Genomic DNA, 7,668 nt, shown 5'->3' on the forward strand with positions numbered 1-7,668 from the left:
CCCCCCCCTCTCTTCTCACTAGAAGAAACTTAAATTATATCTACACATATATCATCCCCCTTCATATTTACATAAAGCATGTTCCACAAAAAATAACACACTTAATATTTTAACACCTAATTACTAACATCAAAACTTCTACTTATAAATGTGTCCACAATTTATTAATCAATAATACCGAATTATATAAATAGAGAAGTTTTTAAACATAAAAATTTAACAGTTTAGTCTCACATATTATAAAAAAATTTTCTGTACACAACATTCAAAGTAGAACTACCCTTAAGTAAACTATTATTCTTGATTAGAACTCTCAAATTGCTTTTAGACTTCATCATAGACAAAGCAACGTATAATTGACCATGTGCGAAAATAAGTTTTGGTAGGTATAGCCCTATTGTGCTCAAAGTTTGGCCGTGTGATTTAATAAGGTTTAATTACTCTGTTAGTTCCTATAGTTTTTGCAAAATTTTTAATTAGGTCTCTATACTTTTTTTTCCTTTTAATTGGACCCTTACACCAATTTTTTTTCAATTAGGTCCCTCTTAGTAGTAATTGGCTTAATTGTATAAGGACCCAACTAAAAAAAGAAAAATTGGTACAGGATCTCAAATAAAAGGAAAAAAAAAGTATAGGGGCTCAATTAAAAAAAATTTGGTGCAATGACTCAATTAAAAGGAAAAAAAGTATAGGGACCTAATTAAAAATTTCGCGAAACTATAGAGACCAATAGAGTAATTAAACCATTTAATAATTGTCATTGTAAAAGAGACTATCAATAAAATTGTCTGCGTTGAAATCTGAATGATAGAATTTTATTGTTAGACACCATATGCATGTGTGAGATTAAAACTACTTTGCCAGACTTATCACCTGTCAAGATATTGCATTCAATGACATGATTACCTAATCTCCTAACTTGTAAATCATTGCAAAATCTATTGCTTGGTTCTATATTCCTCAGAAGCATAACATGTACACCACCTTTAAGTCTCAGTTCGTAGCTAGGTAAACCTGAATAATTTATAGAATTCAAAATATCAGTTGTGATAGCATCCAACTTATATTCTATGTTGCTCTCTTCAGCACATAATGAGTCCGAACTAAAATACACTTTTTCATTAGTGTTAAAGTATTCCATTATTGTATTGTTGACCGCATGCATAACTTTAAGTGTGGGTGCTAAAATTGTGCGCTCCTTAAAGTAGTTAATGTTATTCAAGTTTGGCAATAATTTTGCGTAGACAAATGAAACCAGTTTTTGAAACCCATCATGGGTATCATTAAATAGAATGTCTTCAGGTATGACAACCTGAGACTCACCATTAGTTGAATCACCAGTCAACCCATCACTAATCTTAATTAACCATTCTGCAAAATGTTTGACATCATCATCAACTCAATAGTACCTTCAGCAATAAGCCTCATCTTTTTTGAAAGCTTTAATACTCTGCAGAATTGTCATAGATAGGAGATGATTTGGTTGCATCTTAATTGAAAAAATTCATGAAATAGGATTCCACGCTATGATTAAAAAAATCCTAAAATTTTCATAAAAGACATATAATTATGAATATCGAGAGGAATTTAGTTGCACAATATTGAGGTCATAAAAAATTGATTTTCAGAGGAAGGATGATCTAAGGATATCATCAAATTGTCAGGAGTTTGTGTTGGACATACAAGGCCTACATTACTTGAAGGAACGTATGCGTCCCCGTCAACCAATAGAATTGCATGATCAGTTGAGTCCACATTGACGTCTTTGACGACAAATTTATTGTTATCCAGTAAAAACTTAATGGGGATTGTATAGTTAGAAACTAAGTGCATGTTGTGGTCTATTACTTGATCAATAAAGAATTTGTTCCTACCAACATATTTGACCTTAAGCCAACCACCATAATTAAGATGATATTTCTCCAATAGTTGTTGGTAACCTTCAACTATGATCGCAATACAATTCCCTTTCTGTATTCTTATGTCGATGGTATCACAGTAAGCATCTATGAATACCAAAGAGTTAGAAATAACATATATGAAGCTTCTATAGAATAATGCAGTGATCTCTCCAACGTCCTAAATTTTTAACATGATATAAAACAGAAAATGAGTATGAAATTACGACCACGGGAAAAAAATAAAAATAAAAAATAAATGCAAATATATTTATAAACATATCAGAATTGATTTCCAGACAGAATGAAGTAGCCTAAAAATAGTTCTCATACTTCCTTGACAAATATAGAAAGACAAAAGCAACTGTTTGGGGAAGAACAAAGAGAAAAAGATTTAGTTTTGCACAAAAATATTGCTTTTAAGAAATGCATGCATATTTATTCAGGTATATGAATGATAACCAAAGCATGTTGTAATAAAGAGGATCTGATTGCATTAGATTGAAAAACCTTTAAATGCTCCATTGTAGTAGAGGTCAGCCAATGAGTGGAAATTCTGAAGGCATGGGGCATGATAGAATTACGATAACTGAAGAGAGAAAAGGGTACATGATGAAGGATTTGAGAATGGAATTAAAGACAAAATGAAAATATTAATTGAAATCAGGCATGTAACAGAGTAGCTGATTAGTCTGAAATGAAAGGGGAAAGCTATACATAAGAGAAATTGGTAGCTCCGAATAACAATGATTACATAATGCATGGTAAACGATAGTTACACCAAGATTTTATTTAATGCAATAAGGAGCAGTACACATTCTTTAAATGCAAAAGAAATAAATACAAACAAAAGAAGGAGACATGGCTAATGATATTATACATGAAATGAATGAATGGATTGAGTGAGGGAGCACAAATAACTTATATAGAAAGAAAAACACCTTAAAGAACCCAACCTTCATCCCTTCTCCTTCAAGAGAGGTCAGCATTTCACTTACTTTCAACCTTCTTTTAAAGGTTTGATATTAGATTAGACTTATTTAAATTGTTATTTTTTTTCCTTAAAAAAAAAATTTAAACTCCACTTCTAATGTACACCCCCATCCTCAAGCTGCCGCAATCACAGCTCAACATATTTTTCAATTTTGATTTATCAACTCCTCAAGAATCGGGTCACCTGGTACGTGTCTCCCTTGGCCCTCATCCCCTAAGACTGACTCTTGCACTACCTTTGAGCTCTCATCTCTTGCATCCATGGCTGTTGGATCATTTTTTTTCTCCTGGCGGGTCCAACGAGGTCCATTATAGTCATTCTTGCCTTCACTTTCAACAACATCGTGTCTATCCCTTCTATCCGAGTGAACATGTGCCTTGTAAACCTTTCTCCCCCATCTTTTTCATATAAACCTCATACTCACCTCCTTGTATCTTAAGTGTGAACTACTCTTAAATGACTTTCCATTGGTATGAATTCATTAAAATTCTTGCTACACTAAAAGAAACTTTCGCCTCCTTTAAATCCTCTATTATTAGTAAATTTTCCCATCTCCTTCCTGTCTTTGAAAAAGTGTCCAAGAACCATGCTTGAACAGGCACTTCCATGAGCTCAATCCAAACTTGTCTGCTCATGGTTCACATAAAATTCCACTGTGGCCTCAATTCATCAAAATAGGAAATTAAGAAGCGGACTATTAAGAGCCTTATCTCCATCTTCAATACTTTTCAGAGTAAAGACACATTTGTATGGACCAAGGTCCCTACATCCGATCATTCCCGAACCTATCCAACCATCTCTAATCTTATACATCATAGAGCCAAACTTGATAGGTTAAAAGTTTAATTATTCTATTAGTTTCTATAATTTTATCAAATTTGTAATTAGGTTTCTATACTTTTTTTTTATCAATTGGTCCATACACTTCTTTTAATTTAGTAACTAAGTTCTTGCCAATGTAAAAAATATTAGAGTTAACGAAATATTTCTTCATAAATTGAAGGTATCCATAATTAATAACCATATTAGATCTTTGACCATATATTTTTTGGGACGAATATTCTGTTAATTTTAACATTTTTTAACATGAAAAGGACCTAATTATAAAACTAAAAACAGTGTAAAAATCTTATTGAAAGTAAAAAAGTATAAATACTTAATTACAAATTTAATAAATTATAAAAATTAACAGAATAATTAAACCTAAGCTAAAAGTTAGCACCAATGATCCTTCTTTTAAGAAGATCCTTCTAAGTTCTAAGACTCAGAGTACTCTGCCTACATCGTTTTCCTCTGCTGCTAATGCTGGCATAAAGATTTGTGCATCACATATTTATACTTTGTTTGAATCCATACTTGCTTTTTGTTACCAACAACAACATTTTTCTTTTTATCCATCACCATATTCCTCTTACAACCCCCCTTCTTCATTCCAATTATGACTTTTTTGTATTCGATAAAAGGTTCTGGAATATTTTGATTCTGCTACTGTAATTTTTCTTCTACTGATAACTTTTTCATTTAGTTTCTACCGCCCAGATTAGCTTTTCTCTTGAATTAAATCGAACAAATGCAAACGGTCTCTTACTCCCTTTCTTGGTTTCCTTGAATGTAAACATAATTGGAAACCCCCTTTACATCCTGCCAAAAATTTTGTATAGGACTATTTTAATTATCTCATCAGGTAGATTTTCAACAAATAAAATGTGAGTTTCCCTCCTCACACTCCTTCCATCTGTTTTCTCTGCCTTTTTTCATGTAAACTCTGGGTAATTAGTAAATAATTAACTAATAAATTAATTATTATTTAAAAAAATTAGAAACTTAAATTTTATAGTTTAAAAAAGTAGAAATAATTAAAATATAATTTTTGATACTAAATTTAAAGATTCTGGCCCAAAAATAGACCAACGGACCAAATCAATTGGACCGGACCCAAGGCCCAACCTATTAAATACCGAGGATAAGCCTTCTTTTTCTTCAATCCTGCAAACACGTTGAAGAAGCTTGGTTAACGTTAAAACCTAACCCTTATTCCTCCAAAAATTCAATCGTCCATAACTTTCAATCCAGATCTCCGATTGACAAGCCGTCAGCGACCATGCGTTCGTCTCGAAATTCTCTACAAAATCCACCCAATAATTTGGTAAGAAAATTAATATTTCATGTCAGTTCTCACTCCTCTTCAATTCGTGATTTTAGGTTTTGGTATTTGAGAGATTTTGTGATTTTGATGGTTTAGGAGTACTCTAGTAGTGGATAATTATTGGGTTTCACGCATATCATCCATAGATAAAGTGAGAAACTTGTATCCCTTGTGAATATTTTAATTTTGTGAAGTTTAGGTATTGATTTGTGACTATGTATGGAATTGTATGTATTAGATTAAATTTATGTTGAATTAGAGATTGAATTGGTGAAATTGGATGCTTGGGAGTGAACCTTGGAAGTTGAATTTTCAATGGAGAGAAACTAGAGTTTTAGAGCTTGAGGAACGATGGATATTTGAAGTGTTCTGAGCATTAGGGAAAAATCGGCCAAGGTATGGTTTTGGTTTCTCGTAGTTAATATTTAATGTCATGTGAAAATTTAGGCTAGAAGGTATTAAGATAGGAATGAACTGAATAAATTATTGATGGATTGTGTATATAGTATGTGATGTGTGATTCAATTTTGTAAACGGTTTGCTATTAGAGTTGGTTGGTTTTTGGAAAAGATTTAATATTGGAATTTGTTTTGCTTTGAAATAATTTGATATTGGAAATGGGACCGAGAGGTGTTTGGTTCGGTGGTTGGGACCCTTGAAGAGTGGCAAAGTCCAAGTTTTAGAGAAGATGCTGGCAAAATTTTTATGAAAATAGGAGGTTTCATTTGAAGTGGTTATTTAGGAAGATTTGGATTTTTAAGAATTTTATGATTTGGTTTTTAGTTAAAAAGAAAAAGATTACATTTTGAGTTTGCTTTTAGAAAAGAATGAATTGTGTTTTGAGTATAAATTATAATGATAATGAGATATGTGTGATTGGATAAGAGGCAGTGGTGTTGTTCACATGCTCCGGAAAAGAGATGAGGAAGAAGAATGATGAGAAATGAGTTTGACTATGAAATTGAATGAATATGAATGAATTGTAAAGATAATGAGAATGAATTTCTGAATGTGACTTCGGGTAAGATGCAGTGGTGTTATCCACTTGTTTCGGGTAAGAGCCAATAAGCCGGGTAAGATGCTGTGGTATTATCCACTTGCTTCAGATAAGAGTTCAAGACTCCAGAAAAGATGCAAGGGTTGAGTTCTGTCACCGCTTGCTTCAGGTTGAGAACTGAAACACCGCCTGGATAAGAGGCAAGGCTGAGGTTGTTCCCTTACTTCGGGTACGCAGGTAAGATGCAAGGGTTGAGACGTTGTCCCACTTGGTCCGTGTTTGGTGTTCTGTACAGGGTTAGCTACCGGACATATCGGGTTTGACTTTATAGCCGATGGATGAGACTCATTAGGCATAGGGCAGGCATACATCATATGCATATGTGTGTTTTGTTTGATTGTGCATTAATTGAGCTTGACTATGTGTTTATTATACTTACTTGCTATATTTACTACCTGCTGTATATGTATCCTACTTGTGTTTGCTTTGTCTGTATTGTTTATCTGTGCACCGGAGTTTTGGAGGATTGGAGGAAGGTGAGAAGCTGAGGAAATAAGTAGAATTGAGTTAGATTTAAGAACTTTAGATAATCCACCTTGTAGTATGATTTTAAACTTTAACTCTAAGCTTTATATCTGAGTATCGGAGTTCTAGGATTGCCTCTGATTTTTTCGGGACCTTTTAATTTATATTGACTATGTGGGGCACCTTTACTATGTTGAAGACCTCCGGTTCTCATTCCATACATGTTGTTTTTCAGATGCAGATCGGACAGCACTGCACTGAGCATTCTGGAGACTTTCTGGAAGCTCAGAACTCTTGAAATTTAAGGTTGTATTTTATTTATGTTTATACATGTATATATATAGATTCTCCACTTTGTATATATTATGTTTTAATTTGTCCCTTCTAAAGGTTGACTTGGAAAAATAAGTTTGTAGCTTGGGTTTAGGGTATTCTTTGGGGTCATATATATATACACACTCTAGCCGGTCTTTACTTCGCAGGTCGAGTCTAGAACTTGATTATATTTACCGGTTGGAATCCTATATATATCTATCTTTTGGTTTTCTATATAAATTTTCTGTCTTATCGTTGGCCATGAGCGTTGTATCTTCGCTTTTATTTTGATCGTACCGTTTCTTTCAAGGTTCCTAGTTATATTACTCTTATCACATATATAAGTATTTTTACTTTTAGAGGTTATAGCGCCTTGCCACCTCTGATTTACGTTCTAGACGTAAAGCTCTATGTGGTAGGGTGTTACACTTCACATTTTTTTCACTTCATTTCTTTCTTCATTAATAGTTATATCTTCTTCTCTATTTTTTGTCGAGGTAGTTAATCATATCTTTCATAATTAATCCAACTATCACCACCATTACCAACATCTTTCTCATCCTCGTCGTTATAACTTCTATCTCTACTATTTTTATTATGCAATCATAATTTATCATCATTATTATGTCCTCTACTATTATTAACACTTACACCAATTCTATCATCATCATTCTCTTTTCTTAATTCTTGTTCGATGCTATTTTTTTTTCTTTGAAAAATTTTTGTATTGTAATTATTTTTTCTTCTTGCAATATCACTTCCAGCAATAGTCTTTTTTTACTTAACCACTACT

The 7,668-nt window shown here is 32.8% G+C and overlaps 1 long non-coding RNA gene across 1 annotated transcript; it reads left to right on the forward strand.

Annotated features, from left to right (window-relative positions):
• Positions 4,810–7,084, forward strand: LOC107608455. Its single transcript, XR_001612866.2, has 2 exons — positions 4,810–5,038; positions 6,796–7,084. It is a non-coding gene; the product is annotated as an uncharacterized LOC107608455 (long non-coding RNA).

Source organism: Arachis ipaensis, chromosome B07, assembly GCF_000816755.2.
Source record: "Arachis ipaensis cultivar K30076 chromosome B07, Araip1.1, whole genome shotgun sequence".
NCBI classification, from domain to species: Eukaryota; Viridiplantae; Streptophyta; class Magnoliopsida; order Fabales; family Fabaceae; genus Arachis; species Arachis ipaensis.